This window comes from Nymphaea colorata, chromosome 6 (assembly GCF_008831285.2).
Source record: "Nymphaea colorata isolate Beijing-Zhang1983 chromosome 6, ASM883128v2, whole genome shotgun sequence".
Classification (NCBI taxonomy): Eukaryota; Viridiplantae; Streptophyta; class Magnoliopsida; order Nymphaeales; family Nymphaeaceae; genus Nymphaea; species Nymphaea colorata.
Genome location: NC_045143.1, coordinates 25122421 through 25147087, shown reverse-complemented (window position 1 = coordinate 25147087; position 24667 = coordinate 25122421). Strand labels below are relative to the sequence as shown.

At 38.0% G+C, this 24667-nt stretch overlaps 1 pseudogene; it reads right to left on the bottom strand.

Moving 5' to 3' along the window:
• Nucleotides 1-463: 463 nt before the first annotated feature.
• Nucleotides 464-24667, bottom strand: part of LOC116256641 (cyclin-dependent kinase C-2-like) — a 33311-nt pseudogene continuing 9107 nt past the window's right edge.

The window sequence follows — 24667 nt, the reverse complement described above, 5'->3', positions numbered from 1 at the left end:
ATTTGAACTTACAAAAAGTAAACCAGGAATACCATGAAATTGGACTGCATAGCTACTACGAAGATTCTAGTCACAAGACAAAACCCACATAACCCATCCATATACTGACAAGTCCATCATCGCCAGTCAAGCTATGATAAACATCGAAGAGAAAATCACACATTCTTGTTAAACTATTTCTGTCTGCAGGACAAAGGAGCAGCGTAGTAATGAAATACCTAACCATCTCCTCTTTCTCCATATAAAACTAAAAACAAGTGCGTGAATTAAATCCAGGTCAAGGGATATTCTTAAATATCCAACACCGGTTTGTAGGAATACCTCTGGTGCATTAAACCAATTCCCATCGACCCACTTGAGGTGAAAGCGGAAGTCCTTGGCAGAGCCCTTCTCTTCACAATGTAGGATCACAAGTCAAGGGCACAGATATATTGAATAGATCATGCTTCAGTTTGATTCCAGACTACTGTGGCCAACCATATTGTGGATTCCGATTACCACCCATCATGTTGGGCGCTCGACCAGTACCTGACTTGCCATAGGCACCAGTTGTAGCTCTAGGACGACCACCTCTAGGCATATTGGTTCCAGCATAACCAGGACCTCCACCTTGAGGTGGATAAGGTCCAGTAGCATATCCACCAGCTTGGCCACCACGATTTGGATTGTATCCACCACTTGGGTTTTGGCCTTGAGGATACCTGTTCTGTCCTCCTGGGGTCCCCGGGCTTATTGTAGTGGTGACTTGGCCCAGCAACAACTTGAGGTGGGGCATTGGTTAGGGCCAGGCCTGATTTGCATATGCGGTTGCCTTGGTTGCTGAATTGGCGGCAAACGTTGATGCTGCTGAGGATGTTGTAATTTTTGCCTCTTGGCTGTTTCTTCGTGCTGCCTTTGCTGTTGTCTTTTCTTCTTGGTCTGGAACTCATGAGATGGCTCGTATTTGGGTAAACTAAGAGGAAGGCCAGAACCGGCTATCAAAAGGCCATCAATTGTGATACTTGGCATGAACAAAAGATTTTGTACCTTTTCGGGACACATGGCAACGGATCACACCAGAAATACTCAGCATCAAGTGCATCTTTTACAGATATCCTCTGAAAAGAAGAAAATGTAACCATTAGTGGACAAACAAACACAAACAGCAGAGGATGCAAGGAGGAAAAAGGGTTGACATATCAACAGCAGAGTTCAAGAAGAAAAGATAAAAACTTTAGAAATGCAAGAACGTCAAGGAAGAATACAATCTCAACCAGATAAATATCATAGCTAGGAGGAAGGAGTGGTACCAACATATCTAACTCTAGTCTCTAGTTTTGACTTCAAAGCAGCTCAAGAACCTCTTGTAAATAGAAATAACGAGACACAGAATGCAGATCGAAACAGAAAATGCACCCAGTATTTCAATATATAGAATAATAGAATTCTACCTGACAAATTCGAAGAGAAATTTTAGAAAGTGCCGTTGGTGATTGGCTTGATTTCTTTTTGTCAATACTTAGTCTACCGAGAACTTTTGAGATTTTACCATGGTTGCCAACAGATCTGAATCTGGAAATCAACACACAGAGGCAGGTGTTGAATACAAAGCTTTCTCCAATCCATTCACGTTTGGATCCATTATCAAACTTGATGGAACCAACTATGATGTATGGGCTAGAACCTTCATGTTGTCAGTCGTTGGACATGGGAAGAAATATATACTAGAAGAAGATGAACCAATTGAAAAGACTGGCAAATACGTACGGTGGAAGGAAGAAAACAACATTATTAGTGCTTGACTTATGAATAGCACTCAGCCTTACATTGCAGCAGGGCTTTGTTATTATAATACAACCAAAGATATATGAAATTCTCTTCGATAGATGTACTCTCAAGATTAAAACATCAACAAAATTTTACAGGTTCAACAAGAATTGTTACAAATGCAGCAAGGAGACATGGATTTGACGGAATACTTTACAAAGTTGAAGTTTACTTATGAAAAGATGAATTCCTTAAAACCGCGCTGTAAGCATTGTCTCAAATCTCACATGGAGCAAATGATTGTGGTTAAATTTCTTGCTGAACTATCTTCTGATTACTCTGCTTTCGAGGCACAAATGCTTACAGGTTCAGATTTTCCTGATCTTGATGAGGCCTTCAATAGACTAAACAGATTGGTTGTTACTCTTCTTCCATCATCAAACAACTCACAACCTTTTGCCCTTGCTTCATTTGGAGGAGAAATAAGTGGACTATACTCTTCCCGTGGTAGAGGAAGAGGTCGAGGTTCTGGAGGACGTGGGAGACTTTAGTGCACATATTGTGGTTGTCTCGGTCACTTAGAGGATAGGTGCTGGAACAAAGTGGGTAAACCTAATTCATCCACTTCTTCGACTGTAACATCTTCATCTGGTTCTACTCCAAATACACAGTCTATCAGTATAGCTCGTAAGTCGAATCCCACTGCTGCTTCAGTAGATGCTACATCTCTTAATTTAAGTCCAGCTGAAATTGATCTAATTATGGAGCATAGATCTAATGCTACTTCTTCTACATCATCCGCATCTACAGTTGTTACAAGTTCAACATACTCTGCAGGTAAAACTACTTCTAATGGTTGTTGGATAATTGATTCTGGAGCCTCTAAACACTTTTGTGGAGATACTAGTGTTTCAAACCAGCAGAAATTTGATTCACCACAACATGTTCGGTTGGCAGATGGAAGACTATCGCCAGTAGAAGGACATGGAGATGTTTATCTTTCTCCATCTTTACATGTTCATGATGTGTTATATACTCATGAATTCTCGAAGAATTTGTTATCTGTAAGCAAACTAACTAAAGAGATGAATTGCAAAGTTATTTTTGACTCGGGTACTTGTGTATTTCAGGACCTATGGACTGGGAGGAAGATTGGTGGAGGCCATGAGATAGATGGAATATACATCTTGGATACATCCAATAAGGAGGCGTCATTTTTAGTAGATTCTTCTTCAAGTGCCTTCCAGTGGCATCTCAGATTGGGTCATCCATCATTTGCTAAACTTCGTCTGCTATGTCCTCAGATTTCTTCCACAACGTCCATTGAATTTGAAGCTTGTCAATTGGGCAATCATAGTCACACTTCTTTTCCATCGAGTCAAAGTCAGTCTAGTCAATATCTATTTGATTTAGTTCACGCTGATGTTTGGGGGCCGAGTCAGGTTCCAAGTCGGTTGTTGTCTTGTTATTATCTTTTCATTGTTGATGATTTTTCTCGTGTCATTTGGGTGTTCTTGATAAAAGACAGAACTGAAGCTATTTGTATCTTGAAATCTTTCATATTGGAAATAAAAACTCAATTTAATTCCTGTGTCAAGGTTGTTCGCACTGACAATGCTCTCAAGTTCAAATCCTCTCACTTACTTGAATTCTATAAATTCCATGGTATTGTGTCACATTTTACTTGCCCTCACACATCTCAACAAAATGGTGTAGTTGAAAGAAAACATCGCCATTTGTTGGATGTAGCCCACACAATCATGATTCATTCTCATATGCATTCCAAATTTTGGGGAGATGCAATTTTAACCGCATGTTACCTGATAAATAGAATGCCATCATCTTCCATAGATGACAAAATCCCAATACAAATTCTCTACCCAAATAGAGCTTTATTTTCTTTACCCCCACGAATATTTGGGTGCACATGCTTTGTACATAAACATGGTCCCAATCGAGATAAGCTAGCTGCTCAAGCAACTAAATTTGTGTTTGTGGGATACTCTAAAAATCAAGAGGGACATCGATGCCTAGATCCTATATCTAATCGAGAGTTTGTCAGTGCCGATGTAACCTTTCTCGAGTCGTCTCCATTCTTTCCTGTAAGTCCTTCATATACAAAATCTGAGATGCCCTCTTCTGTTCCTCTCCCAATTCCTCCAATTCCACTTGAGTCTTTTCCTCTTTCATCATCACCCACCTGTTCCACTCCCTCCATTCCACGGTTTAAAGATCCACCTCTCACGTATTCAAGAAGGAATCCATCATCTAATGACCCTGCACCATCTTGCTCTCGGGGGGTAAGTAGATCTGAATTACAAGACATGCCTGAGTGTTCCCTTGATGCTCCTGTTTTTGATGACTTATTGCACTGCGTAAAGGGACTAGACAATGCCCTATTCATCCTCTTTCTAAGTTTGTTAGTAAAACTCATGTGGGAGATCATATGTGCAAATTTATTGATGTCTTGTCAGCTACATCCATTTCTATTTCACATGCACAAGCTATGTTGGACTCTAAGTGGTACAAGGCTATGAAGGAGGAGATAGATTCTATAATATCGTGTCACACTTGGGATCTCGTTGAACCTCCTTCTGGGGCAGATATTGTTGGCTCGAAATGAGTTTTTACTATCAAGTACAACTCAGATGGTACTGTTGAGCGCTACAAGACATGCTTGGTAGCAAAAGGGTACACACAGACTTATGGTGTTGACTTCTTTGAAACTTTCTCTCCTCTTGCACATTTGGGCACTATAAGACTCATTATATCTGTTGCAGTTATTATGGTTGGAACATGTACCAACTCGATGTTAAAAATGCCTTTCTGTATGGGGATTTAATTGAAGTGGTTTATATGCAGCAGCCGCCCAGCTTTGAGAAACAGGGGGAATCTACCAAGGTATATTTGTTAAAGAAAGCTATATATGGTTTGAAATAGAGTCCTAGAGCATGGTTTCAGAAGTTGTGCGACGTTGTGTCTAAGTTTGAGTTTCAGAGATCGCCTTTAAATCATTCATTGTTCATAAAAATGACTTCAAGAGGTATGGTTGTTATGTTGATATATGTGGATGATATTATTTTAACCGGTGACAATGAACAAGAAATAAAAGACACAAAGAAGTATTTACAACAACATTTTGTTACTAAAGTTCTTGGGTCTCTACGTTACTTCTTGGGGATAGAAGTGGCAAGAAGTAAAGAAGGTCTAGTTCTTTATCAAAGGAAATATGTTCTTGATTTCCTACACGAAACGGGTATGACAGGAACTAAACCAACTTCTATTCCTATGAATTCTCGCACTCATTTATATGATGATGAATCGGAACCTGTTGATAGCAAATCATATCGGTCTCTCATTGGAAAGCTATTATATGTAATGATTACTAGACCACATATATCCTTTGTTGTGGGAAAGCTAAGTCAATTTATGGATAAGCCAAGGAAAGCCCATTGGGATGCAGCTATGTTATTGCTGAAATTTCTAAAAGATTTTCCTGGAAAGGGTCTATTATTTAGAAGAAGCACCTCACTTCAGATAGAAGCTTATTCTGATGCTAATTATGCTGGCCCAATTGATGATAGAAAGTCCACTACAGGATTCTGTATCTTTGTTGGTGGTAACTTAGTCTCTTGGAGAAGTAAAAAGCAAGTTGTTGTAGCTCGATCGAGTGCAGAGTCAGAATATCGAGCCATGGCCCAAACAACCACTGAAATCACGCGGGTGAGAGGCATGCTAGAAGGTCTTGAAATTCAGGTAGAATTGCCTATAAAAATGCAATGTGATAATAAAGCATCTACTTATATAGCAAATAATCCAGTCTTCCACAAACGTACCAAACATATTGAGGTTGATTGTCATTACATTAGAGACTTGGTTCAAACAGAAATTATTTCTACTGAGTGTGTTGCTTCAGAAGACCAACCTGTAGATATATTCCCCAAAGCTCTTCCGATATCCTGTTTTATGAAGTGTTGTAGCAAACTGAGCATGATCGACATCTATGCTCCAGCTTGAGGGGGAGTGTTGAGGAAACGTGCTACTTTGGCTTTTAAAAGTGTTATGAATTTTGGAGTTTTATATGAGGTAGCTTTCAGATTTTTTAAATTTTGTTGGACTCTTTATGTAATGGGTTAAACTTAACCCTAATCATTATTTAGTCTAATGAAAAGGAGTAGCTGACTGATTTAGGACTGCTACCTATTCTCTCTTCTCTCCTCTCGTTCCTCTCTTCTCCCTCTTCTCTACCTCTCTACGCAACATCAACCATACCCACAAATATTGTGATATTTTCGAAAATTTCATGATATTAATGGAAAAACAAAAGAAACAATAAAAACGGGGAAATATTGTGATATTTTGAAAAAAAAAATGTTAAAAATAATTTTATAGCAATTTATGGCGATTTTTCACAATTTTTTAATTTATTTTTTAATTTCACTTTCTGTTTTTTATTTTTTTTCAAATTTTGTTTCATTGTCTTATTTCCTCTTGTTTTAAGTATTTAACATGACCTCTGAAATGCAATATAATATTTATTAGTTTTTCATTTTTTGACTGACATTTTGTTTTTTTTAATTTTAAAAAAACTCAGAGATTGTCCTGAAATTTTCCTAAAAAAACAACTTAATGATAAATACCTGAAAAAAACCTCGCCGATAAAAACCGAGAACGATACTTGTGGCTATGGTGTCAACATGGAAAAGTTCCAAGGCAACCATATAAAGAAGTACAGTGTTAAGCAAATAGACCTTCAGAACTTATCTATCTAGATGTACTTCGTCCAGTTAATGACTGTTCTCTAGTGACATAGACACACCTGTTTGGGAGCTTAGCCCGTGTGAATGCAATGCATATACCAGTGCTGATTGGGTGTGTGAAAATTCACAAAAAGAACAGAATAAAGAGGTGAGAAGGAGAAAGTGGAGAAGTAAGGAGGAAGGAGAAGGAGAAAAATGAAGAAGGGAACCCATCTGCAGCAGGAGGAGTAGTGGCTGCATGGTTCAACCATCAATGGAGGGAAACACAAAGAAAGGACACAAAGAAAAGATCCAGAAAGTGAATCATTTTACAATTTATGAAAAGTTTCTTTTTGACATTTTATGCTTTTACTTTTGAAGTTATCTTTTTATTACAATTTACACGAACAAGATTATTTTACAATTTTAAAAAAGCTTCTTTTTGCTTTTAACTCTCTCCCTCTCTTTGACACACCACAAAAACACATGCACAATGTATCATTGCCCCACACCCGAGCTTTCTCAAGAAGTGTCATCTGCACCCTGAATCCATTTCTGATGAAAATTAGAAGTCTTTTTTATTAGTTTAAGGAACTCAGTAGCAACTTCTCACATTCAATGGGGGCACATGTTTGTGTTATTTTATTAGATACTTGCTTTATTGGATATACATTGTAGGTATTGAGGTTCATCCTGATTTAGATTTGGATACTAAAAGCAATGCACGAGTGCTGCTGTATGTTTGTTGTGACACATTCATCAAGCCCGTTGCCAACTAAGTTGATTCAGTGGATCTCCGATTGATTTTTTGCTTTAATTGAATTTTCACTATTTGTATTGAACCTTAAATTATGTGTTTCTGTTGCACGATGCAGGCCTGGATGACATCTTGACATCCCTATGGCCATCATATAAAAATTAGGATTTTGTTTGAAATCTACTTTCATAAGGTGAAAAAGATCTGGGTGTCTGTATATTCATGGTGAACAGTTATGTTGTTGAATAATGCATGAAGGTCATGAACATTTACTTCAGGGGTGCAATAATGCTTTGATGCTGTTAATTCTCAAGAGAGACAGGAATAGCTTCGCTACCTCTGTTGGACTAGTATTTTGTGGTGTTTATGTAATTTAGTACTTGTCCTTCTATTTTTGCTAGATAGCAGTAACATTGTACCTTTAGGCTAGCTGTGCGTTGCCTTATCATGGTTGCTAAAATTTTAGGTGACTTGTTTTCTCTGTTCTTCTATCTCTGTCCTTTATCAGCACTGGACGGATTTATTTTTTGTGTGTGTTTCTATTCATTTGTTAGGTCTTGGTTGATGCTGAGTGCACACATGATGGGTCTGTTAAGCACATCCTCAAGTTTGAAGATTGGGGATGGGACACTCTTCAAAGAAGACTTGGATTCAGAAAGCATTGGTTCATTGACTCAACTCCAGGCAAAATATGTTGAATCCCTAGCCGCATCTATCTAGAGATTTTAAATTGATCATATTTTAGTTACAGGTTTTCACCTGCTGAATTGACATTCCTATGATCCTTATTTATGTTTCCAAATTACTGATGCTGAATTGCTTTAGAAAAGACATCTGAGCCTTAAGAATAGCCGCACTAGGGTTCCTGAGTTATGAGGAGATATTGGTTTCCATTTGTTACTGATCTGATTGGCAAATCCAATGCTATCCTCTTCACGAGTTTGCATATCCCTTGCCTGTCAATACAGAAAAGAGAAATATGAACTTGCGGTGCTATCCATTTTGTATTTTAATTATTTGCAGTTTTCTTTTTTAAAATGTAATTGTCAACTTCGATTAGTTTAAAGTTTAAACTTTAAAGAAATAATGTAATGGATGTTTATACTTGTATGACCATGACTATAAAAGAAATCAAATTTTGAAATTGAAGAGTTATTTTCTTGGGGACGATTCTGGGAAGCAAGGCTATAATCTGTAATATGACCTGGTAAAATAGGAAGTACAACAGCTAGGAGGTACTTCTTCTGAAAGTGCTTCAAACTGTTTTTCGTATCAAGCCACTAGGAGCAACGTGATAGTAATCAGGGTTATGAGGACATTTTACTGTAGATCAATGTCTTCTCCTAAAAGGTTAAAACCAGGAAGCGTGGGGCACCACACCATTTTTTGTGCATCTGTATTTAGATTTCTACCAATAATTGATTATTTTTAGACGTTACAAAACTTGACTTGATTTTTAGATACTTTCTTTTCAGGAAAAGGAACACTCTTTAAAATTTTAGTTTATCTTTTTTGGTTACGTTGTTCCTATTTTTTGCTTGAAGTTGTCAAACTTTTTCTCATTGCATCATTTTATTCTCTTTTTTCTCGCTTTTTGGGTTGGTTCAACCTTTCTGCAGATCTATTTGATCTAAATGCTACATGAATGATTTTTCTTAAAACTCTGTGAAGTTACAGCTTCTTACTAATGGTTTTAGATTGCTTAAAGTCGGAGGGTCACTTGTGTATAGCACATGCAGGTAAATATCTATATTTAGGACTTGGGAGTTGGGACATCAATGCAATTTTTGTTTTTTAAATTTCATGTTATAGTCCTTCTGTGGGGAATTTAATCCTATAGTAGTTGACGACTGCTGCCTTTGAACAGCTTGACTGTTGCTCAAAATGAAGATGTGGTCAAGCAGTTTCTTTCAAACAATCCTTCTGCTGGTAATAACGCGATCCTTTAGGAAATCTTAGTTAAAGTTCTTTATTTCTTTGATGATTATTTCTGTAATACCTGTTTTTTTTCAAGCGATACCTACCATGGAAGAGTATACCGTGAAAAACGTATTTTCCTTTTTCACAATTTTAGAAAAGATAAAGCGTTCAGAGAAAAATATAGAAAACCAGAAAATTGAAAAATGATTTTTTAAAAGGTTACACAGCAAGGAAATGTTGAGTGCAAAATAAAACATAGTATGACACTGAACAATTGTAACTAATTAAAGCATCATAAATACAATTTTCAAGCAATATAAGTTACGCATTTGTCACAAGGAAGAGTGAAAATAAATCATTGTCACAAATATCGTGTCTTAATCGAAAAAGAGGCGTTAAATACGCGAAAAATAAGTCAGCCATATAAAACGACAATAAGACACGTCCTTTTGAAAAAAAGCCAAAATATTAAAAAACATGAAAAAACATGTATTATACGTGTTTTTTTCGTATTTTTATTAATTTCTTATTTATTTTATTGTTTTATAATTTTCAGGATTTTTTAAAAGTTTTAAATTTTTAAAAATTTGCCGAGATATTCCTGAGATATACAATTTTTTTGTATTATACCCAAGAACTTCCTCACCATATAATGCCCACACTATATATTTGACAATGGTTAAAATACTCTATAGTCTAGATTTTTGCACAATAATAGCCAACTGCAAATCTGATCATAATTTGCAACTGTTAAAAAAAAAATAGTTGGTGCACATGTAGTTGCAATGTAGTTTTGGACTTTTAGTTAAGCTGGGAATGATGTTAGAGATTTAGCAGCATAATGGTTGGGCACAATTTCCTTTCTTTCTCTTTTCCTTGTAGCTGTCGACCGAATTTGCACAAGCATGTCGGCAACTCCCAAAAGGATTTGATGAGGAATCCATTCTTGTGACAAATTCACCCCCTGCATACACCTAGGGGCAGCCCTTCCTCCTGTATATACAAGACCTGATTAGGTGGGTCGAGTTCCCCGCAAGGTACCCATTACTTGGAGTACATTCCCACCAGAGAAAAGTGTCTGTTAGGTTTGGTTCTTCTCAATTGGGTTGGGTGGGATCAAATTGAAATGCTATGCTTTCACACCAACGTTACTTGCACTTTAGTACAGTAGATTTTGCTGGCACTTCGGCAGAAAAAGAGAAATCACATAGAAGAATGCGATGAGCAACACAGGAAAAAATTTACTGGAAAATTTGCTGCTTGGCTTTTTATTATCATGGATGTCCTGAAATTTGGTCAGAAGAATCGAGATAGTAATTGTTGTTCAAAGAGATACTGTAACTGTTTTCTTTTATTGTTCTCTGTTTTGACTTAATTAGAGCTGCAAGATATTCGTGCTGCAGAGGGTTGGCCTTGTAGGAGTGGAAGGATTCCAAGGACGATAAGATTTGATACCTGCACATCCCGAACAAGTGGGCTATTTATTGCCAAGATCGTGAAATTGTTCTAAGACTAGGACAGTCCATAAATTAGTCCATGAACGTATTCGAATCCTTTACTGTAATTTCATGTAAATTTAGATTAATCAGTAGTTCAGTCATTTTCTTCTATTACATATGGCTTCTTTACTAGTTTTTGAGATTGGACATCTCTGAAGTAAATTTTACATTTAATTGTTCATCGTCCCTGCAGCATTTAAACTATCAACGATTCAGTAAAGACCGTGAACTGAGCTTGTATATAAATGTCACAACCGATAAGAACATAAAAAAACATGAGGATATCAATAAGGTATAGGGATAATGAAGAGGGACTGTATCGTGCGCAGAATAGCAATAGCATAATGATCTGCAAATTTTGGAGTTTTCTCCTTACTTTACTGGCAATCTTCAGGATTCACCTTTCCCTTATCAAGAATTTTGAATCGATCCCCGATTCTTCCTTAATTAGAGTCTTGGAAACGATCCATGTTTGAAGATGCAGACTGTTACGTGACCAATTGAAAGTGTCAAATTTGGCTCTGATTTGAACGATGGTGATAGTTCTATGACTGGTGACGGTTCTAGGCTAAGTGACACGTATATCTGTGTCAGTATGTAGGTACAGTAACTCACAAGTATGCGGATACAGCTGGGTTTTAAAATTTAATTTTTGTTTTAATTCTGTTAGTTTCGTTTTCTTTTTCCATCTTAATTTTTTGTTTTTGTTTTAATTTTGATTTTTCTTTTTTTTCCATCCATCTAGATTATATATCTTCCTCTTATTTTTCTTTAATTTCGAGAATTTTATGGATATATATATGGACATTATATATAATATCTATGTACCCGTCTCCTCGTACTTCTTGTACTGAACCCGCACCCTTACCCATATGACTTGGGTTCTATGACAAGAGGAGCACAAGGGTCTTGGTATTTAACATAAATGACATACGTTGAACTAAGTATATAGTATATGCATTCAAACCTGTGAGATTGGAATCTGTCTTTTTGAAAACATAATATTACTTATAAATCATGTTTTAGTTTAAGAATTTTTGTAAAAAAAAAATATTTTTCTACTATACAAACTTTGATGGTATAAGAACTGTTTATTTTTTTAATTAAAACAATTTAAAAACAACTAACTTAATATATGTTTCTCATCAAATCACTTTTAGTCTCATATATTTATGAAAGGCTTGGGTACCGAATCCAAGCAGTGAGGTTTCGGACATTGGATATGGTTTCTCATAAATCCAGACCTTAAATAATAGGAAAAATTCTCTACAATCTGGTAAATTAAAACAATACAAAACCATTAAAAAATTAAAAAAATACAAAAGTGTTAAAAGTCATAGACATGCTAATATAGATTAACAAACATGCAATACGATGAGTTGAGCTCGTGTAAATCAAACTCAAATTCGACTCGTTTATTAAACAAGTTGAGTCGAGCTCGAGCAAATCAAACTCAAATTAGACTCGTTCATTAACAAGTTGAACTTGCATGGATGAGTTCGAGTCCAACCCTAGTTGGCTGAACTAGTTGAACATATGTAAATGAAAGCTAACAAGAATGAACAGTTTAAATCAGACCGGATAATGTTAGCCGGGATCTCAACCTGGTCCCTGTCTCACTCAAAACTGAGAAGTGGGTCTCTGCTAATACAATTAATTAAGCCAATTATGAGCATTTGTTCTCAACGACTATTCATTAAATCAATTCTGAGGACTTATTCTCTTGTTCTTACGATTGCCAAATATTCTATGCACATATCAGATTAAATAAATAAATATATGATATATTTATTTATTTATATATATGAGCCGATTAATTTCATGTTATGTATAAAATTTATTTGTTGAAAGATAGCAATTTCAAAACAATATTTTACACCAGGGATGGTCCAGATGGGAGGTAGGATAAAGTGAAGTGGTAGAGCTGGTGACAAGGGTGAACGACAGAATCCTAGAGGGGATGATAAAAGGAAGCGTGAAGGAGAGGAGGTTCTGAAGTCTCTCCCTGCTCGTCCTCCTCATCTACACTCTTGTCTCTCTAAGCTACAGCAACAAGCTTCCTTCAAACTTATCTCAGAGAGAGAGAGTTGCAAGAGAAAGAAGTGACCTGGGATCATGAAAAAATAAGAATGAAGCATGACTAACCAGGAGAAATTAGGTTGCAAGAGAGTGCTATCTGAATGGCTGTATTTTGTTTATCATCAGTAAGCATCCAAAAGTTGATTCCAGCGAGCACAATCTTCTTAAGTTAAACCAGAAGGAAAGCTCTTGCAAGAAACAATAACCCCCCAGAGAAGGAAAAAGAGAATCATCTTTCTTCTATTGCAGCAACTCCAAGAACCTCAAGACTGCAACTCCAAGAACCTCAAAGCTGTGTTCCAAACGTTGGCAAACTTCAGCACTTCTCCACTAAAGGGAATGATTTGCATGCATTGACAAACTTTACATCTTCATTATGGGGCCATTTGATGGCCTGAAAATCTGGAATTGAAAATATAGAAATATATTTCTTGGAAAAAATGAATGGGAAAAATCTTTCCGATTCTCATTTTGATGTGTGTGTGATGATGAGAAATATATTTCTAGAACTATATTTCTGTGTTTGATGATAAATAAATATATTTTTAGATTTCTAAACAACTACAGTAGTAACTCTCTTCTAGAAAGAATGCCATCAAAAATTACATACAAAACATGAAAGCAGCATTCTGGCAAATCTCATGTAACAGTTGCACAATGGTAACAATTGGCTAGGATATAGTGTAACTTACAAGTATACACTTGAGAAAAGCTATATCTTAGCGAAACATCACGTACAGAAAAGGTATCAATTATAAATTCAACTCAAGCAACAACTTCCATACATTGAGATTCATAAAACCCATACAAGACTCGTTTAACTCAAAACATCTCAAAACAAAAGCTTCTAATCAGCAATTTTATATTCATTTACCATGTTTGCGGATGCAAGTAGCATCTTTTCCAGTTATGAGAGAAGCTTCTCTTTCCGGATGTTTCTGATTCAGATGACCAATATGAAGAGACCATCCTCATCATGCCAGTTCACCTACTAATAACAGCCATAGGCTCCATTTCTCATTTTGATTCATCTACCAGGCATAAAACCAACATCACCAAATCAGCTTCCAGTAAGCAGGCTTTCAAATAAAGGTAGTCATCACCTCAGAGCCAGATTAGTTCATAGAAAACAAAACCAGCCCCCATAAGCATATAAAAGAGAGGAAATTCAGCATCAAGGAACACACTAGATGGGAAACTATCATCATTAATCTAGTGAAAATTAAACCAGAAGAGCTTCAATGCGACAAAGCATGAGAAGGTATACTGGAACTATCATCCTTACTTGAAATCTATGTTCTCTAAATTAACTGGACCTAAATATAAGCAAATTTGAAAGACCGTGAAAGAAGCCTACACGACTCTGACTTAAGCTGTCATATCACACCCAAAATCCTAACTCAATTCAGGTAAAAGATAGACCAATTGAAACTTGTTTGGTTTCTGCAAGCAATCTAATTTCTGCACATATATGTAAATTTCTCTAGCAAAAATTCTCTGTTTTCGACATCAACTTTGCAACCACTAGGTCAGATCAGATTCCCTACAATAAAATAAACTAAACCCAAAGGGATAAGTCTTGGCAAGCAAAACAAATCATTCATCAAATGTTAAAGTCACCCAAACATCCACAGTTTTGGAATAGAATTCTGCAGTAATCTCTGCAATTGTAGGACATTTCCGGTGTAGAGGGTGTGGTTTCGAGCTCTCAGGCAATGTACATGCATAACACTTGGCTTCCTACCAATTATGACAAGCTAACAAACAAAAAACACAAACAAACAATGACAGGATTTGCTTGTCTTTGTGCGAACTTTTGCAACCAGCATTAGTTAGTTTCTGTTTCACCAAAAATTTATGTAAACTCAGTCAAATCAAATTGGATGCCACAACTTTGTTGGGAACTCAAATAAAAACTTGATTTTGAAGTACAAGATCAAACTCTCGTGCAACATGAATCGGCTTTTCCAAAACCACTGTACATCCACAAGAACACAGATGAGTTGAGCTTTAAACTTCGACATCAGCTGCATGAATCAGAAGATACTGACAATGTAAAAAAAAAATAAAAAAAAATAATAATAAAGTTAAAAGCTAGCGACTCTTTCAAACCCTTTCCTTAGCAAACCTTAAAAGAGAAATCAACAAAAATACTGTCTAGCCTTCACAATAAAACAAATTATGATGGGAACATGAAAAGGGGAAGATGGAAAATTCATAAAACTCAGCATCAGTGGAATATGTTTGAGGGGTTTCATCTATTCTATGAATGGACTAGTGGTTTGGTAATAAAAAGGACAACATTTTTCAAAAACAGAGAGGGGCTGGGAGTTCCTCATTTGCCCATGAAGTCAGGAAACATTACAAGAGGTGTCAAGTGTTTACTTTTAAATAGTTTATAAATCATCAATTTAAATCATAAGTAGAAAGTGCTCGTGTTGTGCAAATGATATGCCTTTCATTTACCCCCAATACCGTACAAGCATCGGGATTCATTTCGCATCAATGTTGTTGAATCTCAAGAAGGGAAGCCTATAAATTTCCAAAAAATGAACATAAAGTAATCATCCCCAACGTCTTAGGAAATAAAAAAGAAGAGTAGATATTGACCCAAGGATCGCACATCCATGAAAGATTGTCGCATTTCAATTCCTTCGAGTTTAGCCTTCATGTCATTTATCTCTTGACAGACACCTTTTTTGTTTTTCTTGGTTTTGCTTATTTTTCTTCCTTTTTTTCTGCATTTGGCTTTTTGCCTTTTCATTTTTTCTTGCTTTTGATTTTTTTTCAGGCCGACCTTCACCTTTGAGGGAATACCTCACCACCCCAAAGGCTACTACGAAGCTCCACCGCTTTGTTGGTGTGGTGTAGTTTTGCCACATATCAACCCGTTTCACCTTGCGGGTTTTCAACATGCTAAAAGTTCATAAGTTATTATCTTCATGGCATAGACATAAATCACCTATATGCCTACCTGGTACTCTTGATTATTAACCCAGAGGAATAACTACACAAGCCTCGAGCCCATCTCTCAACTCTTATTTTGCTACCTGCCAATATTTTATAAGGAATTATGGCTTTTCTCTTAAAATATTTTCCTGCTAAACCCTTACAGACACTTGATCACTAGAGCCAATACCATCTCCTAGTCTTGACTTTCTCAGCTTCATAGGATTTTTCCAGATTTCCTCTTCTAATGATTGACAACAAAAAAAACTTAAAGTTTCATTTTACTTGAGTAGGTAGTAAGAACAAAACGAAGGCATATCATTGCATGATAAGACACTTTTAAAATGTTTCTAGGCACAATAAAAAATTTTCTCTTTCAAAAAACTACTTGACATTAAATGGCATATCACCTGGAAGTAGGAACTCTCTTCTACCAAAAGAGGAGTTTTTATGAAACCAGACTGATTTGTTGGGTAGAAGAAGAACTTCATATGCTCTCCTATAAAAGTAGGGAAGATCAAACTATCCAATTCAAAAATCGAGCTATCGAATTCAAAAATCAAATACAATTCATCTATTCTACTCTATCCCTGCCTATCTAATCACACCTCCCTTGCACCTTATGCTAAATAAATCAAGAATTCAAGCAAAAAAAATAAAACAGTTTATAGGAACATAAACACGTCCTAAAAACGAAGAAGTGAACCTATATTTACTAAGTTGAACCCTTACCAACTATAAGATATAAAATTTCACTAAAAAAAAAATGAAAACAACAAAGCAAACCTTTCAAACAATGTCGTGTGAGGTTAATGACTAAAGATCCAAAATTCTAAAAAAAATGAAGAACACTAAATAATGTTGCAAATCCAACCTAACTGGTCCAACTGAAAACTGGTGGCCATTTTACATATGCCAAAGAAGTTTTAGATACAAAAAAAAAAAAAATTTGAAGGTCGTTTTTATATTTAAAAATGATTTTTTATTTTGTGAAAATTCTATCAAAAACACCGGACAACAGCTACAATTCCTAGTCTACTTCAAAAACGATCGTACAAATAAAAGTTCAATGTTCTCCAGAACCTTAGGCCATCTCCCCTTCGCACAAGGGGCTCCCGGCTTGGTAATTTGGAGCAGAAAGCACATCCAGGGCTAATTGGAGACGAATGAACAGAAAAACACCAAACCTGAGATTTTTTTTTTTAAAAAGAAGAATTAGTGATAGTCCAAGATTAGTTCGCCCTTCTAAAGGGCTCCCTAGGTCCACTGATTCACTGATCTTTCTGTATGCCAACAAAGAGGCATTCCCATGTTCAAGTCATTTCAGCCTTTGACGTGAAGGGATTGCAAAGTGGCATATTGGGGAGAAGCAGCTGCTGAAAGAACTTCAGAACCGCTACACCATACGAACAACCCAACCATTCCTATGCAAAAATGAAACAGGATTGACTGTGTTCACTAGATATTAAGTTCAAATCCCAAACTTTCACAGAAGTGTACCAACAATTGTACTTGGAGCATAAAATTCAACTGAAAAAAAAAACACATTACATGCCGTGAGGCATGTAAATACAATAAAAGAAACGGTATTGGTGAGTAATTATGACTATGACATGATATTTGAACTTTCAAAAAGTAAACCAGGAATATCATGAAATTGGACTGCATAGCTACTATGAAGATTCTAGTCACAAGACAAAACCTACATAACCCATCCATATATTGACAAGTTCATCATCGCCAGTCAAGCTATGATAAACATCGAAGAGAAAATCTCACATTCTTGTTTCCAGGCATATTGGTTCAAGCATAACCAGGACCTCAGCCTTGAGGTGGATAAGGTCCAGTAGCATATCCATCAGCTTGGCCACCACGATTTTGATTGTATCCACCACTTGGGTTTCCGCCTTGAGGATACCTGTTCTGTCCTCCTGGAGGTCCCCGAGGCTTATTGTAGTGGTGACTTGGCCCAACAACAACTTGAGGTGGGGCATTGGTTAGGGCCAGGCCTGATTTGCATTTGCGGTTGCCCTGGCTGCTGAATTGGCGGCAAACGTTGATGCTACTGAGGATGCTATAATTTTTGCCTCTTGGCTGTTTCTTCATGCTGTCTTTGTTGTTGTCTTTTCTTCTTGGTCTAGAACTGATGAGATGGCTCGTATTTGGGTAAACAAAGAGGAAGGCCAGAACCGGCTATCAAAAGGCCATCAATTGTGACACTTGGCATGAACAAAAGATTTTGTACCTTTTCGGGACACATGGCAACGGATCACACCAGAAATACTCAGCATCAAGTGCATCTTTTACAGATATCCTCTGAGAAGAAGAAAATGTAACCATTAGTGTACAAACAAACACAAACAGCAGAGGATGCAAGGAGGAAAAAGGGTTGACATATCAACAGCAGATTTCAAGAAGAAAAGATAAAAACTTTAGAAATGCAAGAACGTCAAGGAAGAATACAATCTCAACCAGATAAATATCATAGCTAGGAGGAAGGAGTGGTACCAACATATCTAACTCTAGTCTCTAGTTTTGACTTCAAAGCAGCTCAAGAACCTCTTGTAAATAGAAATAACGAGACACAGAATGCAGATCAAAACAGAAAATGCACCCAGTATTTCAATATGTATAATAATAGAATTCTACCTGCCAAAATTGGAAGAGAAATTTTAGAAAGTTATAAGAAATAAAGGGGACCACTGTTCAAGCAAAAAGATTTTCAGTGTGTGCCCTTTTCCTCACTCTCTCTCTCTCTCTCTCTCTGAAAACCATTCAGGTTTACAGTCAGTTCTCTCTCTCCCCCTTCCTGCCCTTCCTTTTTCAATTTTAACCAAAAAATGTTTAAAAGAAAAAAGGGATATCTAGATATGTCCCTTACCCGCAGTGCTGCATCTGTGGTATGGGGAGTACTGGGACCATATCCCCATGCACATGTGACTTAGCAGGGAACTGATTACTTGGCTAGTCGGATTAACTTTTCACTAGCTGGACATCATGGCAACAATCGTTCTAAACCTTAGCTCGTTAAGTCCAGCCAGTTCTAGAAACAAGAATTGACAACACTGAATGCTGAACAATTGCTGACAACATTCTTCCAATAACATTCCACCAGACAAGGACAAGTTCAAAAATAGACCATAATTTTCTCAAGAAACACTGATTCCCTTTGTCATTTTTAAGTCACAAAGAAGTTTGAATTTACATTTCCATATTTGGGAAGAAAACAAAACTGTAAATACATTGAAATGCCAGGTATCACTTTCATGTCATATACATCACAGTTATTTCATTTTGGTAGATGAACAGGACGCTAGTTGGGTAATTCATAATTTTCCAAAAAGTTATCAAAAGCACTAGCAGCAATACTTTTAGAATCAAGTGAAGCAGTCGTCAAATGCTTTAGTGCCACAACCTCACCTCTTGACCCCCCTGTTCACAAATGCAGACTGAAATAGTAACTCGACAATGATAATGGGCCAGAACTACATAACTCCCGAACATTTTTCTTATATTACTTTCATCACCACAAGTGGATTGCAAAAAAGACATGGTACCGAACAAAAGAAGCTTGGAGGCCAACAATAGGAATAGTTATATGACTGGACAATACAATGGCCAAGTATCATGTATGATTTTTTGCAGAAAATAAATTAGAACAATAAATATTAACTCAAAAAACCTCAACTTGGAAAAATCTTGTAAAGGTTATTATTCATGTTTCTTTAGTAATTTAATATAGGAAGCCTTTCCTTTTCAGCACCACACACACACACACACACACACACACACACAGAGAGAGAGAGAGAGAGAGAGAGAGAGAGAGAGAGAGAGAGAGAGAGGGAAGGAGGGAAGGAGGGAAGGAGGGAGAGGCTGTTGCAAGACTAACCAAAAAAAAAAAAAACGTAAAACCTTCATCTCTTTTTGCTGCAAAAGGAAATACTAGTACATGGTTCATTTGATTTTGGAGTTTGTGATGATTCTATCATTAGAATCCACAAATAAGAGATCATGCCCTATCAAGAAATAAAGACATGCACAGAGCTACTTAACAAATAAGAAGTAAAAGCCTTGTTCTCCAAACTTGGGGAAACTACCGAGATCACTGTCAAAGCAAGAAAGAGATTAACTCCCTTGGGAGCCCAAAGTTAGAAACTTAAGAACTTGATATGTCTATAGTAAAGCTGACACTAAAACTGCTAAGGACACCCATGGCCAAACTTGCAATGTTATTTGCAGAGTGTCGTTCGTTTTGCAAGGACGTTCAGATCTGGAGTAGGACTCACCACTTAATAATTATAAGAATTCAAGGAGTAGGTTTGCTACTCCCACTTGCCATAACTCACATCCATACACTAAATCATTTGTCACAAAAGTTCAAACCTCCAAAACTCTGAGGATATAGCAAGATGATACCTGAGATGGGTCAAGAGTTGGCATGCACTCCAACAACTCCAAAGCATGTCGATCAAAGCTGAAAGCAAAAATAACTGCATCTCAGGTGCACATTACCTCTATATAAATTGGAAACAATAACAATAATAAGGTGGTAAAGCACTGATAAACCACAAAACTACACAAACACAACATAACAAAAAGTAAATGTGAAAAAAAGATCTCCTCAAAACAAATTTTCACTATAAATCATTGTAAACCAGATTCATATGTTTGGTACTTACTGCTTAAAAACATCTCTAAGGCGCCTCTTCATTGGTCTTGAAGGCTTGAAATTATTGTACCAAGTGTTGAAGCATGTTAAATGGGTTTCAGGACCGGCTCTAGATCCATACCCGATCCATCGTGTTGCCCTTGTTGGGCCTTACTGAAGGGTTGTAACCCTAATTTTGAGAAGTTAATGAAATCTTAAGAGAGAGAGAGTCTGGTTGCTAGTGGGCGCCAGTTCCTCCTTGTCCGTGGTTTTTTCCCTCCTGCTGAGGATTTTTCCACGTTACATCGTGTTCATCGTATTCCTTTGTTCTTGATCCTAGTGTATCAGAGCTGTGAAGTTCCAGCGTGACTGATTCGTGTTTTGTTTCTTTTGTGGCCGTGTGAGAGGAGGACTCGTGTCGGTACTGTTCATTGCTCATCGCCCGACGGTTCCCATCACGTGTCGTTACTGTTCAATGCTCGACATTGGTCATCACCCGACACCATGGAGTTCCAGTGTCTCTTCCAGTGATGCACTCGACACTATTGGAGTTTCGGCGACGCACTCGACGCTGTCTGGAGTTTCATCGTCTCTCTGTTCCGGTGACTCTCTGTTTCTGTCCTACTTGCCGCTGTGTAGTTCTGGTGGACTCAAGCGAAGGTTGTTGTGCTCGACGGTGCATCTTCTGCGCCTGAGATTTTTTTTTCTCTTCGCTTTTCGAAGAGCATCGCCCGAGATCGCCTGAGATCGCCGTTGTCGCCTCTGCCAGTGCCTAACGTCGCCACTCCATGCTCTGTTCCTGCCGCCACTGCCACTATCACTGCCGCCACCACCTGACTGCATCGCCTGGAAATGCTGCTGCCACTGGCTGCCTTGCCCGACGTTACTCCATCGCACAACAGGTTGTTTCTGTTCAGCCCCTGTTACTATTGTGGTGGAGTTCTTGTTTTTGGCCCGTTTGTTCCCTCTTTTGCTGTCCGTGTTCTGCCGCTGCTGCTGTTTCTTTTTGCCCTCTTTGTAAGGCAGGTCTGCAATTATGGCAGCCTCTTCCTCGTCGACCATCAACACTGATCAGAATGAAGCTGTGGCTTATTGAACCGAGAGTATTCCTGTGCAGGTCACCACCATTCGCCTTACTAAGGAAAATTATCTTAAGTGGGCTGCCACCATCACAATGGGAATAGCTGGTCGAGGCCGTATTGCATATGTGAATGGGAGTAAGGTTGAACCTGCTGCAAACAGTATAGCTTGGGATACTTGGTTTCTTGAGGACAACCAAGTGAAAACTTGGATTGTTAATTCGGTCTCATCTGATATTCCATCTCTCATTCTTCGTAAGAAGACTACGAGAGATATGTGGATCATGTTGGAACAAATGTATGGCCAGAAGAAGGGGAAGGTTTGTGTGTATCAACTGATAAAGGATGTGTATGCTCTCAAGCAAGGGGATCTCTCGGTCACAGATTTCTATGCAGCTCTAAAATCCAAATGGGAGGATCTTGACTACCATTTCGAGGCTACTTGGCACTGTCATGACGACCAGATGCAGTACGTTGTCAAAGAATTGGAGAATAGGATATTCCCTGTTCTTAGCAGGGCTAAATGACGAATTTGAAAATATCAAGAGTCAGATTCTTAACTCTGAAGAATCCTTCAGTATTGAAGATGTCTACTTCTGTGTTGTGGCTGAAGAACAAAGAAGACTTGTTACTCCTGGGGGGAAGAGGGATCACATACCTTATAATGAGAGGTCTGCACTTGTTAGTCATGGTCCGGGTAGTGCTCCCAAACCTCTTCGTAGATGCACCCTTTGCAAGAAAACTGGCCACACTGTGGAATTCTGTTGGAATCTTCATCCAGAAAAATGGGGTAACAGGGTGAGATCATCTACTGGGAAGACGCCTGTGTCGGAGGATACCAAGTCTAGTGGAGGCAAGACCTCCATTTCTGCTGAACAGCTTCATGAACTGCGGGCCTATTTGGGCCGGATCGATGTCAATCCGGCTGAGACATCAGATGAGACGAAGGCTAATCATGCTCTTGCCATTGTAGGGGATAAAGGTAACTCCTACTTGGGAGAATGAATTGTTGACAGTGGTGCTACTCACCACATGACGAGTAACCCTAAATTGTTTCATGAGTATAAGTTGGCTTCTGGAAGGGAACGAGTATCTCTCACAGATGGTTCCTCTACCTCTGTGGCTGGAGAAGGGAGTCTGTCCTTGTTGGACAAATTTCATGTGCGATGAGCATTACATGTCCCTCAGCTTCCCTTAAATCTCTTATCAGTTAGTAAACTTACTAAAGAGCTGAATTGTGAACTCATTTTCTCTGCAAATCGTTGTATTTTGCAAGACTTGGTGACAGGAAAGAGGATTGTTATTGGTTTGGAGTCTGATGGCTTATATCGTCTTCCCATACATGTGGTCACGGCTCTTATGACAGTGATCAGCAAGACAGAAAAGAGAAGAGAAGTTTGTCTTCAGTCCTTTTTGTATTGGCATGAACGCATTGGGCATTTACCTTTTGGGATTTTAAAGCAGTTGTTTCCTGATTTGTGTTCCACACTGAATTTGTCTTTGATTTCTTGTGATGTATGTCAGTTTGCCAAACATGTGAGGGCTTCGTACCCTATTTCTACTAGTTGTGTTAATGAAGCTTTTTCCTTGGTTCACTCTGATGTGTGGGGGCCTTCGGGAATTCATACCCGTCAAGGGTTTCAATACTTTATTACTTTTATTGATGACTTCTCTAGGACCACCTTTGTGTACTTGTTAAAAGATCGCAGTGAGGTACCTCAAATCATGGAGACATTCATTCTTCTTGTGCAAACTCAATATGGTAGAAATGTTAAAACTTTTCGATCGGATAATGCCCGTGAGTATATGTGCCAGTCAGTTGAGGATTTGCTTCGAAAAAGAGGGATTGTTCATGAGACGTCCTGTAGTTATACCCCCCCTCAGAACGGGGTGGCTGAGAGGAAGAACCGCCAGCTCCTTAATGTCACTAGAGCCCTTTTGTTTCAAAGAAATCTTCCCAAACACTATTGGGGCGATGTAGTTCTTACTAGTGTGTACCTCATCAACTGCATGCCCAGTCATGTACTGAATGGTCAGACTCCTCATTTCTTACTTTCGGGTAGTCGTCAACCTTTTCTTCTTCCCCCTCGTGTGTTTGGCTGTGTGTGTTTTATTCATGATCACAGTCCAAATGTTAAGAAACTTGACCCCGGTCTATCAAGGGTGTGTTTGTTGGGTATTCTTCCACTCAGAAAGGGTATAGATGTCTTGATCCTACCACTGGTCGAGTTTATATTACAAGGGACGTTACCTTTTTGGAACATGTCTCTTACTTTTGTGAGAATGCTCTTCATGGGGAGAAGCCTGTGGTTAGGGAAGAGTATTCTCAGAGTCAAGAGATTTAATTTACAGACTTTTTGGATTACAAGATAGAAGAACCTATCACAGTTGATTATGAGTATGAAAGAGAGAAAGGATGTTCAGAACCTCTCACAGTTGTTGATATGCCTGAGAAGGAAGGCCTTCGTTTGTTTGGACAGGTCTACTCTAGACGAGGTGCTCGGACAGAGGAGGTGACTTGTGGTGGGAGGTCTAATTTCAATCCCAATGCCATTCCTTCCTTGGATGAACCAAGTCCTACCTTGAAGACTCAAGATGAGGTTGAAAAAGAAAATGAAGAGCTTCCCATTGTCCTGAGGAAGGGTGTCAGGTCATGTACTCAACACCCGATTGGTAATTTTGTATCTTATTCTAGACTTATCAAGGATTATAAGTATTTTGTATCTTCTCTTTCTTTGGCTGCAATTCTCAGGACCGTTGCTGAAGCTCAGAGTGATTCCAAGTGGGCTGGTGCTATGAAAGAAGAAATGGAAGCCTTGAGAAGAAACATGACATGGGAAGTTGTGAAGATTCCTGAGGTGGCTCACTTGGTTGGATCCAAGTGGGTGTATACCATCAAGTACAAACCAGATGGGAGTGTTGAAAGATACAAAGTTCGTCTTGTGGCCAAGGGGTTTAGTAAAAAATATGAGATTGATTACCTAGAGACTTTTGCTCCAGTTGCAAAAATGAAGACAGTTAGAGTTGTTATGTCTCTAGTTGTGATGAAGGAGTGGAGGATGTACCAACTCGATGTTAGGAATGCTTTCCTCAATGGTGATTTCGAAGAAGAAGTGTACATAAACATGCCCCCAGGATATGAAGAACCAGAGAAATGTTGTAAGCTGAAAAAGGCCCTATATGGCCTCAAGCAGTCATCCAGAGCATGGTTTGAACGACTCAGATGAGTGATGCAACACCATGGGTATAAT